The sequence below is a fragment of the Microtus oregoni genome, unplaced genomic scaffold, assembly GCF_018167655.1.
Source record: "Microtus oregoni isolate MIOR12 unplaced genomic scaffold, Mior012 000022F_ref0000154, whole genome shotgun sequence".
Classification (NCBI taxonomy): domain Eukaryota; kingdom Metazoa; phylum Chordata; class Mammalia; order Rodentia; family Cricetidae; genus Microtus; species Microtus oregoni.
The window spans coordinates 21,977,023-21,992,000 of record NW_024543081.1 but is presented as its reverse complement, the minus strand read 5'-3'; the positions used below and the strand labels follow the sequence as shown (position 1 = coordinate 21,992,000).

Genomic DNA, 14,978 nt, shown 5'->3' with positions numbered 1-14,978 from the left:
ACCACTCTTGGGAATATACTCAAGAGATGCCCTATCATATGACAAAAGCATTTGTTCAACTATGTTCATAGCAGCATTATTTGTAATAGCCAGAACCTGGAAACAACCAATGGAAGAATGGATGGAGGAAGTGTGGAATATGTACACATTAGAGTACTACGCTGTGGTAAAAAAACAAATGGATGGAAATAGAAAACACTATCCTGAGTGAGGTAACCCAGACCCAAAAAGATGAACATGGGATGTACTCACTCACAATTGGTTTCTAGCCATAAATAAAGGTCACTGAGTCTATAATTTGTGATCCTAAAGAAGCTAAATAAGAAGGTGAACCCAAAGAAAAACATATAGTTATCCTCCTAGCTGTGGGAAGTAGACAAAATTGCCGGGCAAAAAATTGGGATTTTTGGGGTGGGGTGGGATGGGGTTAAGGGGAGATGGGGAGAGAAAAATGAGAAGAGGAGGATGGGGGGAACTTGGGGAAACAGGATGATTGGGATAAAGGAAGTTTGGATAGGGGAGCAGGGAAGCACATATATTAGTTAAGGGAGCCACCTTAGGGTTGGCAAGAGACTTGAACCTAGAGTGGCTCCCTGGTGCCCAAGGCGATGTCCCCAGTTACTTCCTTGGGCAGCTGAGGATAGGGAACCTGAAATGACCCTATCCTATAGCCATACTGATGAATATCTTGCATATCACCATAGAACCTTCATCTGGCGATGGATGGAGATAGAGACAGAGACCCTCACTGGAGCACTGGACTGAGTTCCCAAGGTCCCAATGAGGAGCAGAAGGAGGGAGAAAATGAGCAAGGAAGTCAGGACCACGAGGGGTGCACCCACCCACTGAGACAGTGGGGCTGATCTATTGGGAGCTCACCAAGGCCAGCTGGACTGTGACTGAAAAAGCATGGGATAAAACCGGATTCTCTAAACATTGCGAACAATGAGGGCTGATGAGAAGCCAAGGACAATGGCACAGGGTTTTGATCCTACTTCATGTTCTGGCTTAGTGGGAGCCTAGCCAGTTTGGATGTTCAGCTTCCTAGTCCTGGACAGAGGGGGGAGGACCTTGGACTTTCCACAGGGCAGGGAACCCTGACTGCTTTTTCGACTGGAGAGGGAGGGGGAGAGGAGTAGGGGGAGGGGGGAGGGGCGGGAGGAGGGGGGAGGGGCGGGAGGAGGGGGAGCGAAATGGGAGGCTGAGAGGAGGCGGAAACTTTTTTTTCTCAATAAAAAATTAAAAAAAATACATCTTGCTTCACAATAGTCCCATCAACATGACTCCAACATCAGTGTTGCTTATTGTAGGTCAGAAAGAAAAATCCAGGTCCAGGTAGCCTCAGTAACCCAATGGAGGGCAGATGTTATGTGAGTGTACTAAATGGCTTTATGTCAATTTGACACATGCTATAGTAATCACAGGAGGGAGCCTTAGTTGAGGAAAAGCCTGCATAAGATAAGGCTGTATGCAAATTTGAAGACTTTTTATAATTCGTGATTGATAAATGAGGGCCCAGTCCATTATGGGTGATGCTATCCCTGGGCTGGTTGTCTTGGGTTCTCTAAGAGATCAGGCTGAGAAAGCCAGCAAGAGCAAGCTGGTAAGCAGGGCCCCTCCATGGTCTCTACATCAGTTCCTGCCTCCAGGTTTCTGCTGTGCAAGAGCCCTGTTTGTCCTGACTTTCTTCAATGATGTTCTATGATGAGAAAGCATAAGCCACATAAATGCTTTCCTGCCTCAGTTGGCCTTGGTCATAGCCACGGTATTTCATCAGAACAATAATATCTCTACATAAGACAGTCTTCTTGTATTTTCCCATGGATAAATATTTCTGCTACTGTTCTAGTACTTTTTCCATTGTCACCAAACTTAAGTCTCATAATTTTAAAACCCCATGGGAATTTCCTCCCATTGAGAAATTAGTTATGTATTGTTGCAGGGGGGCACTTGGTTGGTCCCAGCCGCTTAGCCCTAAAATAATCACACAGAAACTATATTAATTAAATCACTGCTTGACCCATTAGCTCTAGCTTCTTATTGGCTAACTCTTATATTAATCTAACCCGTTTCTATTAATCTGTATATCACCACATGGCAGTGACTTACCAGCAAAGATTTGGCATGTCTGACTCTGGGAGCTCCATTGTGTCTTACTGGCCCTGCCCTTCTTCCTCCCAGCATTCAGTTCTGTCTTCCCCACCTACCTACGTTCTGCCCTATCAACAGGCCAAGGCAGTTTCTTCATTCATTAATGGTAATTACAGCACACAGAGGGGACTGCCACATCAATGTATTCATATAAGTTTCGACAGTGCTGCAGTTTAAGAATTTGCCTTCCATACCTCTACACACAGATGTTACAATGAGATGAATGGCTATACCTTTATTATGGCTATGATTGACACCTGCAGTAGATGTAAGATGGTTGCTGGTTCCTCTTTGATCCAAAGAAATATGAGACACGGCGACTCAGAAATGTGCAGAGGGCCAAGGCAAGCACAGAACACTAATCCCAGTTCCCTGACTTGGCTTTTATTCTAATATATTATGAAATCCAAAACATCTTCTGTCTGTTCAAACTGTGTTGCCTCCTTGTGACTTTATCCTCTGATTTTTGAATAGAATCATATCAAGTAAATAATGAGATCCCAACACATTTGAGAGAGATAACTCCTTATGCAATCAGATCAAGGCAGATGTCTACAAAGTTCACATTTGAAAACCTTATTTGGTTCTTTAAAAGTCATCGCTGGAAGATAAATTAATCCTCTTATGTTCTCTGAGCTGTCAGGGTGTTTTAAGTATCATTATCTTCCTGAATAAAACAGTGCTATTGTGAAGAGCCTAGTTTATTACAGTCCTAAAACTTACCACATGTTCAGCTTGCCAGCAACTTCAAATGTTTTATCTAGTATTTAAATATGTGGATTTGTATCAGAATCTTATGGATGAGTAAATTTAAACACAGAATCATAAGGTCTTTTTTTACCAAGCCACATACTTACAAAGTAAGTTTGTAATTATCAATGCCAGGCCCACCTGCCCCCATATGAGAACTTATGAAACAGTAAACGATAAATGTCACAGCGAATAAACAAGGATTGTCATACCTTTTTGAGAATATGAAGGTTTTTGTTCTGCTTTTATTTTCAAAACTTTTAAATTCTCTTTGTTTCACTGTGCACACATTTGTAGCTAAGAAATAATGATATATAAAATAGCTTTAAAAATATGTGGGTTTAAACAATGAATCCATCGGTATTGAAAGTTTTATTTATGTACATAACTATTTTTCCATGTGCCGCAAATATTCTTGTCTTTAAATGTTAGCCCTCATACGTTAGAATGAAAATACATGGAGATACTACCTAGAATATTACAAAGGCAAGTTCTGTCTAAAAAGATTTATTTATGTTTTTATATGTATGACTATTTTACCTGCATGTATGTATTGCACTGTGCATGTCTGGTTCTTGTGTAGTTCAGACCAAGGCTAAATGAGTTAAGGATGGATGAAAGCCTCCACGTGGTTTCTACGACTTATGGAGCAGCCCCCATTCCTTGCTATTGCCTTTATGATGAACTCACTAATGTATTTCCAATTTGCTTAATTTATTACTTGTTTTGTCCTGTAAAAATAATATAGCTTAATGAAACCATTTCCAGGCTGGAACATGAAATTCTAGTAGCCTAAATCTTTGCTCCTTATGCTATGTTTACTCAGCTTGGCTCCAGAATAAAGTATCTCTTATATCCTTTAAGATGAGAATTTTTTAAATTATACAATGAATATGCATTATGCGATAAAACTGTAATCTCTCTAAAAGTAGAGTTGTTATTTTATTAGTGCTGCCATGCTTATTGGCAATTGCATTACCTGGTTCTTAATAGGCATTGAATATTCATTATAAAAATCAATCAATCAGTTATCACTTTGTGCCAGCCACCTTCCTCCCTGTTCCTTGTGACATCACTGAGGAAATGCTGCCTGATGGTGAACTATGCCAATTTGTAGCAGATGGCTTTAAATCCCGTTTCCTTCCCTCACTGTCTGTATAAATTGAGTAACCTTTTCGTACTTCATGTTTTAACCACACAGAGAGGGGATTGTAGTAAAAAAAAAAATGATTTACAAGGTTGTTTTGAATTTTAAACTGTTGCTGACTGCTGAAAGATTCACTTCTTTTCGGGTGAATACTACTTAGAATTATTTTATTTTTATTTCATCTCTATGACTGTTTTGCTCACCTATTCCTAGTGGCCATGGAGGTGAGAAGAGGGCATTAGAATCACTAAAACTGGAGTTACCAATAGTTGTGTGCCACTACGTGGGTACCCGAAATTGAACCCAGGTCCTCTGTAAGAACAAGGGCTCTCAACTAGTGTGTCATTTCTCTGGATCCCCATTTAGGAATTCTTATGGACTTCTTTTCTGAAACATTATCTGCCAAAGAACATGATTATACACATCTTAAGACAGTGGTGGTTGTGAAGGTTTAACAACATCATTATGGGAATAACAGCCCCCACAGTTCATTAAAGAAATCCCCTTGCAACTATCCTTTAGTGGTTATGCTCTCTGGACACACTGCTTTAAATATTCCATGCCATCAAATCCTCCTCCATGTCCCATACGAGAGCATGTATTATTATTCACATTTCTCTAAAGCAAAGAGTGAACCTCACAGCAAATGACAATAACCTGAATGTTCATCTCCCCACTGATAATTACAAGGGCCTAGGATTTCTTAGGTCAGCTGACTTCAGAATCACAGATATTAATCGAAATACACTCATTTTCTCCTCTTTCTTGTTGCACAGCAGATTGTGACATCACAGAAGGTATTTATTTTCCTCTACTGGATTCTTACAGAAAGTTCCTTTAATGGTAAAATTCCACTTTACTAATCATGTTGAAGTTGCTTATTGGGATCATTTCATGATTCACTTCTTTTTCCATAGTCCTTGACCATTTGAAATTTTGTTTCTAGGACTCCTCTTCATCCTAGTTCATCCCTTTAGCTCAAATCTGTATCATTGACTCTGCCTAAAATACAGCCTATTGTTTCTCTTAGACGGAAAAGAATTCTTTCCTAGATTTACAATCTGTCCTGAGCTAGGAGTACTGACCTTTTGAGTGTCATTAGATTCTCTTTGCTGCTCGTCTCCACAGTTTAATCACAATGGTTTGTGTATTGCTGGTGTTAGTCTTGATAGTTCAGGATACAGGAAGGTGTTGTGATCTCAAATCTGTCCATGTCTTTGTCTTCCTCCCTTTCCTGTTGGAGCAGGTTATCCCCACTTTTCCAGAATTCTCACATCACAGATTTATTGTGGAAGACTTACGGGGACCCTTCACTTGATCAGGTTCATTTTGTAAGTCTTTTGATAGACTAATGTGATGAAAGATTCGCCCAGCTTACTGAGAGAAATATGCTTTCTTTCTGATAGAGAAGACATTTTGTGTTTTGATAAACAAACAGAACCAATATATTTGTTTCTGAACTACTTGCAGTGAATTATCTAAGAAATTTAGAGTCAATCCAATGTAAAATGTTACTTAGGCAGCAGAAGAAGCCATTTAGGGGTATAAGCACCAAAAACATCATGTATATGAAGTAAGTATCTCCATGATATTTACTGTCTCCATTAAGAAAAGCTGGAATATCTATCCAATATCTTGTAGGCTATGATTTTACAGCATTTAAATAATCCCTCTACATATTACCTCTTAGAGGATTGATCAAGTGTGCATCAGTATATGTGTGTTTAGCACAACCTACAACTGATTCATCTGGCTCAGAAAACTGTATATGAGTCAACAAATCTTACATGTAACTCATGTGGTCTTAACGTACCTGTGCTCTCCAGATCCTACCTCTGTCATACCTGATTTGTAAGCCCCTGTGCTACCTCTACCTGACTTGGTTTGTGTGCCCCTATGTCTATTCAGATCCTGTATGTGATGTTATGAATCTGGCCTGAGTTCCATATGCCTAAAACATTGTACCTTTAATACCCCTAGGGCCCATGAGAGAAGGACACCATGCAACAGAACTCATGTGAAGGGATTTTCTTTTAATTGGGGAAAAGTGAATGGGAAAAGGGGAGAGGGGAGAGGGGAAACAAGCCTTTGGGGGCAGGAGTAGCAGAAGATAAGAGAGAAGAGAGAAAGACCGACAGAAAGACAGAGAAACAGACAGACGGATGAACACAGTGAGAGAAAACGAGAGATGGGAGTTGGGCATTGCCCATTTAAAAGGGTAAATAGTGAATTGTACAGGTGGTGCTCTTAGTGGCTACATCTGAGGACGTACAACCCAAGGTCAGTCACATAGATGCCTGAATACTAACACCATATCCTGTGTTTACCTGTGCCCACCATGTCACACTTTTGATATGTCTTTCTTCTGTGTATCTGCTTCCCCATAACTTTGACTCTTTTCCTGAGTGAGACCTTCAAATCCTACTCATTTGGTCTTCACGTGACTGCTGTTCTTTCGGATATGGCCTTCCAGGTTCTTGCTTAGGCGAGTGCCTATGTGGGTGCCTTCCACTTTGTTTAGTAAAGTTGGCATCTCAAGAGAACAGGCAGACAAGTATTTGGGTCTCTTATATCAGAAATGAGGACTGGCATATGTCAGGCCATGTAGTATCATTCCACCTCTGTCCCCTTTAATGAAGCCAGGAACCATAGCTATGTCTGTCCATCTTCTCCAGTAAGTCTTTCTTAATCAAACCATTTTAAATCCATTCATCATGCTCATATCCCATGACCATTTCTTGTCTGTCTTTTGTATGCTAAATCTCCTGCCCTTTAATGATTCTATGAGCAAACTGGTAGCCTTCCAGAAGTTTCTTCCTATGCCAGAAATTGAAAATTGGCATCAATTATTAATTCTCATCTATATAGGCTATTACTATCTTCAGTGAATATTAGAGTAACATAACTTTACAGAACATAATTTATATCACACATCATACATTAGCTGCAAAGTTGTGTGGGGGTATTAAGAATCCCACTTCATTAATCTCTGCAATAAAGATAATAGCCTCTGTGGAAATCTAACTTCAGCTTACTAACTAAATGCACCGTCATTTTGGAAATAAACTGCTTTGACTTGAATCAAGTATCCATATGGGAGGAGAGGTTTTCTTAATATACTCATTTTAGTCCCATCATAGTGCTGTCCCATTAAGGTACCTAAATCATTTCACTATTGATTTACGCATGCATGCATAAACATTTCTGGCAAATTTTTAATGATGAGAAAATATTCACCCTCTAATATTAATTGAAAATTGGAAGACATAAAATATGTACTGTGAGCTTGTTCCTGTATAATGTTAAATTACAAATTACAGACTAGCAGGGAAGTCATTAAATATTAACATGTTCTGACTCTGTGTGATTTTTAGATATAATATTTAAATATTTTTACATTCATTAGTGTTATTTTTCAATCCATATAATAAATGCCTATTACTTTTGTAATTAGAGGAATCAGATTTTGTTATATAGACTAGATTTAAATGTTGTGAGCACATATTATAAATTACTAATGTAACTTAATATTTAAAATGAAAATTACCAATATATTCATTTATTACTTACAATGTCTTTATTTTTTTTTAAATAGAGGTAGTGTTGATTTATTAAGTGAAATTGAGGACAAATTGTATTCATTAGTTCTCAGCCGAACCAATCACCTTGCCAAAATTAAGTTCCAAAATTTACATTTATTTATTTATTTTTTATTTTATTTTTTTTTACATTTTTTTTATTTTTTTACATTTATTTATTTTGATTGGCGAAGTGTGGGTACATGCATGCCACAGTGTACATATGAGAATGTCCTTCAGGAGTTAGTTCTCTCCTTCAATCATGTAGGTCTCGGGAATCACACAAAAGCACAGTGCCTGTTTCTAAACACCTTCATTTTTTTAGATCAATAGCTATGAACAACTCTTCCATATTCTGATTGAACCAAAAATCTCACATAGAATCAGAGAATTGGCCAGGGTCATTGGATTGTAAGTGATGGGACTCTGTTCAGGAGTCTCTTTGTGTGTGGGTCAGCCACTGACCTGGAAAAGTGCTCTCCATTCACTCAAAAGTAAAGAATATCATGCAGCCCTGATGTGAAGAAATTTCACCTTACACACAAGAAATTTGCATGGGCTGGAAACATGGCTTAGGAGTAGGTAGTCTCCATTCACATGAAGGCCTTGTTTTCTGAATCTACATCCCTACACACTCAAGAGTGCTAAGTTTGAAAATAAAGTGTTCCAGGAAGCAGCATCCCTCCCTTGTTTATGCCTTAGTGTCTGTCTCTAAGTTTCTTCCTTGATTCCCTAATCTAATCTCCTTTAATGACGGACTGTGCTGTGGAAGCTGAAGCAAAATAAATTGATTCCTCCCCAAGTTGTTGTTGGTGGTATTGTTTTATCACAGTAATAGAAACCCTAACTAAGACTGAGAGATCTTTTATTTGAGAATTATGCTTGCAATGTATTTATAGGAAATCCACATCAGTTCCCTCTCCTTCAGTTCCTCCTCTATTCTACCTTCACCACATTTCTTTCTAAACTTCGTGTGCTGTGTTTTTGTCTCTTTGTTTTACAGAGGCCACTTACCCTAAACCTATATATGTGGATTTAGGATGATTTACCCTCTTGAGTATCCATAAATTCTCATTTCCCATAGCCCTGAAAGGAACTGAAGCTTCCTCCCCAACAGTCATGAATTGTCAATATCTTCTTAGCGAGTAGTACATTTTCATACCCATATCCATCTCTCCAGGAAGAAGTTTTTTCAGACTTGAGATTGGTTAGGTTGTGAGCATGCTGACACAAATGTTATGAGCTCATATGTGCAGCTGACTTATGTATCCAGAAAACACTGTTTCCTTGCATTCACCTACCTTTGACCTTACAATGTTTCCAATACCTCTTCCACAATGACTGTAAAAATTAAGAAGATGGGGATTGATATAGATTTTCCATTCACAGCTGGTTACTCTATGGTTGGAAAGAGAGTTATTTGTTTATCGTTCATTTATTACTGGGCTCACTATTTAATAATTATATTTATTGACTCATTCATTTATTCATTGACACACTTAAGGACTGGTAAAAGTACTGAGTCTGTAGATAGTTGCAGGGTTTCCACCTTAGCTCTGCCAATATTGAGCCATATATGATGCGGAAAGAAGTGAATCACACAAGTTCTATCGCATTTTTAAGGTGAATAAAAATTAATGAGCGTAAGTACTCAGTTTGTACTCTCCAGAATCAGACCTTCTGTACCTCTTTCTGTGCCTCTGGACTGTTCATTCTTGGAATCCAGGAAAGAGCAGAGAGTTAAATTGCAACTGGCAGTAGGGAAATTGATCAAGACACAATTAGTAATTGCATTTGAAAATAGTTTCAGAAGAGTTTGCAAAACGTGGTGGGATCAAGTGCATTCTAAAAGCAGGTGGACCTTTTTCTAAAATTTCCAGTTACATGATTTTTTCCCTAAATAATGCCTTTAAGTTCTGACCACACTCATGGAACATTAGTGCAGGTGTATTTCCGAAGTTTCCTTAGAGAATCTCATTTAAAAAGTTTACGCTGTATGTCACACAACCCTTTAGTGGAATCTTTCCCATCCAGAGAGCAGCTGCTGAGTGGTTTTAGAGGAATCCTCCATGTCCTGGCTTTATTGTCTTGTGGTTCACTATTTCTAAGCATGTAGTAGCTTCATAATGTATGGAAGCTCTTGAGTAAAGCTAACACCATGAAAAGCAACAACAAGAAAGACTTCTTTTAACTGAATTTTGGTTTATTGAGTGTGGGCCAAAGATCGAAGTCACCTGGAATTCTGGACTCTACAATAAGTAACTCAATTGACCCATGAATGGTTTTTATGGTCTATATGAGTCAGGATGTGCTATGGCTAGCAACCACATATTCTATAACTCATATGCACATCATACTTTGGCTTTCTGTTACTTTAACAGTAGACTTGATGGAGCCCAGGATAAGACACCTCAGTACTTAGACAGTACATCCCACCACATCTGTGCTGCCACTGTCACCATGACAATGCCTATGTCCACATAAAAACACAAATAATCCATAAGCCTTGGCTTCAGTAGATATTCTCTTTAGTTCTGGGTTTAGCTCTGAAATGAAAATCTCCATTTCAATGCGCATCTGTTCCTGACTTTCTTGTCTTTCCGTTTCTCCAGCCTCCAGTAAAAGTCAGCTCTCCACCATGGTCCATATTCTATTCATTATGCATAATACATTCTTCTTTTTACCTTTTGATAATGCATAAAACTTGCACACTAATGGCTATAATAATACCAATGCACACATTTCCATATTTTTATGGAAGAACAAATGCCGGGTAGGTAAATGTTAGAATAAAAGGTTCCCTGGTCATTATACTAGACTGAGTCTAGTAAGTTCATATCAAAATTCTGCTGCAAACATGTCCTTTCTTTTATTTTTATTGTCTGTCCTCTCAGAGAATTAAAAATATTTCTACATCCAAGGATAGTTTATTTCTTTTCCAGTAAAATACGTAAGTATTTTTAAAGAGCTCATAGTTTTCTTATGTATACATCTAATCATTTCCAATACAAACTGGAAAATCTTGCCTTTTCTTTCTATATTTTTCCCTTTTTAAAAAAAAATTCGCATGTTAATTATCCTATAAAATAAAATGTCTATCTAATATTCTATTCGTTTTTCACCTGTATTCTTCTTTCTCTCTTTTCCTGCCTCTCTGATTTTCCATGATGACTTCAGCAAATTTACCTCTGTGGCAAATTGAATTTCCTTAACCTTTCTCTAAGGCACGTTACAAAGGATATTACTCACAGTGCTTAATTCCTTCCTACCTTTTTCACAATTTTATGCTCAATGAAGTACCATTAAATGCTACAGAGAATCCATCAAGTGATACATAACCTTAAATGTATTCAGAAGAAATAGAAGCCACTATGGTTGGCCTCATTTTAAGAGCTGTAGCTACTGTAGTGTTTATTCTATCAGATCTGCACTTTGGACTATTGTGATTTGTCTTAGGTAGAAACAGAAGAGGGTATAGTTATTAAAAACACCATAGCTTTTCTTAGAAGATCCATACACATAGGAACTTAATTATACTTATTAATAGATACCCATTTTTGTGCTCAGCAAAAGATATACACAGTTTTATGCACAAACATACATCTCCAGACTCTTATTTGGTCCCCCTACTTTGGTTCCCAGTGTTATGTCAAATTTATCATGTGCAAATTAAACTTCTTCCCCTCACTCGTTTCCACTATGAACTGCACTAAACTCATTTCTTATTTAGAGCCTTTGTTTGCACATATACACAAGCCACAAATGTTTCTATACATTCCTCAGTCAGTATCTCTTAAAATGTTGTGAATTCTTACCATTCTCACCAGAATCACTGCTGCTCTAAGGAATAATTGACCCTGGCCTAGATTACTTCTCTATTCTTTACTTTTCAATCTACTTCATATATTTTCTCTGAACATCTTTGTTCTGTGCATACAATAGCAGATGTCCATGAAGTAAGTGTGTCCCATAGCTGGCTTGTTGACTGGCTTTCACTACAGTAAGCCAGGAAAAGGTGCCAGGTGAGTATAGCTGGGATGAACAGAGGGACAATTACAGTCTTCCTCATTTCATTTACTTTGGAGCCTTCAGTCTGATATGATTTGAGTTCTCTAAGATACCAATTCTCACCCTCCCCCCCCCCCCCCGCTCCATCTTCTGTGTATCCTGCTATCCCTGAGGTCTGATATAGCTCGTGATTGCTGTAAGCCTTCTTCCTCGTGGCAGCACTGCCTTTATGACATTAACCGCTGCTGCGGTTCAGCTCTGCTCATGCCGTCCTCTCGCTTTGCTCACACCTCCGATGGGCAGTCCTTTCACCAAAGTCATTACATCTAAACTACACGGAATATATTTTGTTTCCTGAGAGAATTCTGTGAAGCGAAGTAATTAACAAGAGATACTGTCCAAGGAAAAAGATGCTGAGCACTGTTCCTGCACGCTTATTGAATGTATAAATTTTTGCTTAAGTTGAGCTGGAAATGGAAATGGTTTATGAGAAGTCTCATTTTTACACAGCTTACCTCTATACATGGGAAACATAAAGTCCAGTCGTAAGTTCAAATCATTGGATGATCAGTGAGAGTCAGAAATTCATAGTTGTTGAACCAATACTGATCATCATGTCTATGGCATGCATGCATACTTTACACAATTTTGTAAATCTTACAGAATGACAACATGCTTCAAATATCAACTTTGTATTCAAAGAGGTAATATAAAAGCAAACGTTTGTCAGAATCCTCAAACTAATTTGTGTAATTTTAGCAAAGTTGCATTAATAAATAGAATACAGAATTTATTGACCTGCAACACTAATTTTTATCAAGGGCCTTAATTGTCTCTTCTATCAGAACACCCATCAGAAAGCCTCAAAGAATGTCACACTTGTTACACAGCAGAGGTTGTCAAGGTTTAAAGCCCTAAACCACTTTAAGTACAACATCTAGAAAAATAAATCACATTATCCTATCTGATTAAACTTGATACAACTTTTAGTAAACACACACAAAGGCACACACATGGACATACACCCAACAAAAACTCCTTCAGACTTAAAAACATAAGCAGCTGCTTTATAATAATTTACTTCATTCCGTTGATAATTGCTGTCAACATTTTGGTTCTTTCAGATTCTTAGTTACAGATTCCAGGGTGACCAATAAAATCAATTTAGAATTCACTCTGAATGGAGTATAGATATGAAGAAAGCACAAAATCTTGTGAGTTTTATCTTCAAGAAAGTCATTGCAATAGGTCCTAATGGAAATAACAATGTACGATTAGAAATATACTCAAATAAGAGTTAGAATCACAGGTGTTAGCTCCAAAGAGAAGAAATATTTGTCATAGATTATTTTGTTGTGAAGAATTTTAGATTAAAGGTACAATCTGGAATTCTATAATTTGACCATTATGAAGTTGTATGAGTTTTACCCAGTTTTCTTCTCACTCATTTTCTGATCATTGCATTGTGAAGTCTCAGAGTAAATGAAGCCAATCTAAATACTGTGGCTAAAGTAAAAATGAAGTAGAAACAGCACACTTAATATTCCATGTAGACGTCTTCTAGGGACTGAAAATGACCCCAGGAGATTCCCTAAAGTGTCAGTATTTTTGGTTTCAGAGAGACTAAGAGAATATCATAATGGCTGGGTGTAGATGAAGGTGGCATCAGAAGAGACAAGATTAATACAATACAATAAGAGACATCAACTGTGAGAAATAAACAGTAATTTTATCTTCAGAAATCCAGTGGTGGATGGTTGATACCATTTTCTTAAAGACATCTGTATCTAGAACCTACTAAAGATGCTGTTGATGTAAAACCACATCTCACTATCATAAATCTAACTTTGACAAACAGGGGCCTAAAGTCTAATTTTCCCCTGAGACTAATGTAGGCACAGAAACTTGACAGAAGAGAAAGTTGAATACATTTAGAGGAGTTTCCTATGACCCTACCTTATACGTGCATTTGATATCTTCCCCCAAGAGTTCCCCAGAAATGCTTATAGCTTTTTCAAAGCTGACTGTACATAACATAGTACAGCATTTTGGAGTCTGAAGTTGACATTAGTCCATCGGAAGTCCCAACAGCTATGACACAGTTTATGGAAACATTAAACAGAAACTTCTGCTGAGCTGATCATACAGTTGCATCTCTTCTCACACCAGCTATGGATACCTCCAGATTGCCTACTTGTTTTGTTAGTTAGTTAGTTGTCAGTTATTTAGTTAGGTTGGTTTTATCTTCTTTCTCAAATATCAATAAATTAGCCTCAAATTATTTTCTATTTATATTTTAAATTATCTATGAGACAAGGATTATGCCAAGAGAGCTTGTGTTCCCTGGCGACAAATACAATGCTGCCCTATAACAGAGAGCACCTAACTAATTCATTAGGCAAGACAATCAGAAAACTTAATCCATGTCACATCATGCTAGAGACCTACCATTCACTAGTATTTGTGCATCCGTGAATTTACTAGATATCCAACGATGTGAATCAAGTTGATAGACACACACACAAATATATATGAATATGCATATATATACATACATACAAACATATACATAAATATATATCCACATGTTGTTATACCCATATGACTCCTCAAAAAAAAACCCTGAAATGTTGAAGTATATTATGCATAGTTTCATAGGTAGTTAAATGCTTTCTTAACTGTTCAATAGGAATAAATGAATAGAATAAGGTACCTGCCAACATTTAGCTTGGTTCTCCAGCAATACTTTTAGAAATATGGTCTTCTGATCCCTTGTGTTTCTATGTATTTGCTACTGGCAAAAATACTTCCATGGGCACTGGAGGTTCACAGAATCTGTTGCCTCACCTATGTTTTCCTTCTTGCCAATTTCCACACTCATCTTTTTGTAAGTTTATTAACCAACAGTTGCTCATGGCTATCAAGTTTAGTTTTGTTCTTTTTACTCTCTTACCTCTGACTCCTGAATTTTAGTCTTACAGGAAGTTCACATCCACTGCTTCTCCTTCTTTTAATGTTGGATGAGATACTGTCCACAATAATGAATAACTGATGATTGTCATGATGGTTGTTGGATTTGAAGAACTCTCCAGCTTCTCTTGTTCCAGTAAAAGGAGTTGGGCTAGGAACATGTAGATCCTTGTAGAAGCAGAAATAGTTTATTAGAAATTCAGATATTCCAAATGAGGAAATTACCCAGAGATTTAGAAGCTTTGCCATCCATTACCCAATGCTCTAAAAGAATCCTGGTTTTCCCCTTATTCTCACAGCTTTGGGTCATCTTTTAGATGCTCCTTTTTATAAATTTTTTTTGTGATGTGGCAGTATTTATGGGGAGAGACTTG

The 14,978-nt window shown here is 37.7% G+C and overlaps 1 long non-coding RNA gene across 1 annotated transcript in view; it reads right to left on the bottom strand.

Annotated features, from left to right (window-relative positions):
• Positions 1 to 14,642, bottom strand: part of LOC121461113 — a 121,217-nt gene extending 106,575 nt beyond the window's left edge. The window contains exon 1 of the long non-coding RNA XR_005976158.1: positions 14,588 to 14,642. This is a non-coding gene — a long non-coding RNA (uncharacterized LOC121461113). The remainder of the gene's footprint in view (positions 1 to 14,587) is intronic.
• Positions 14,643 to 14,978: the final 336 nt, after the last annotated feature.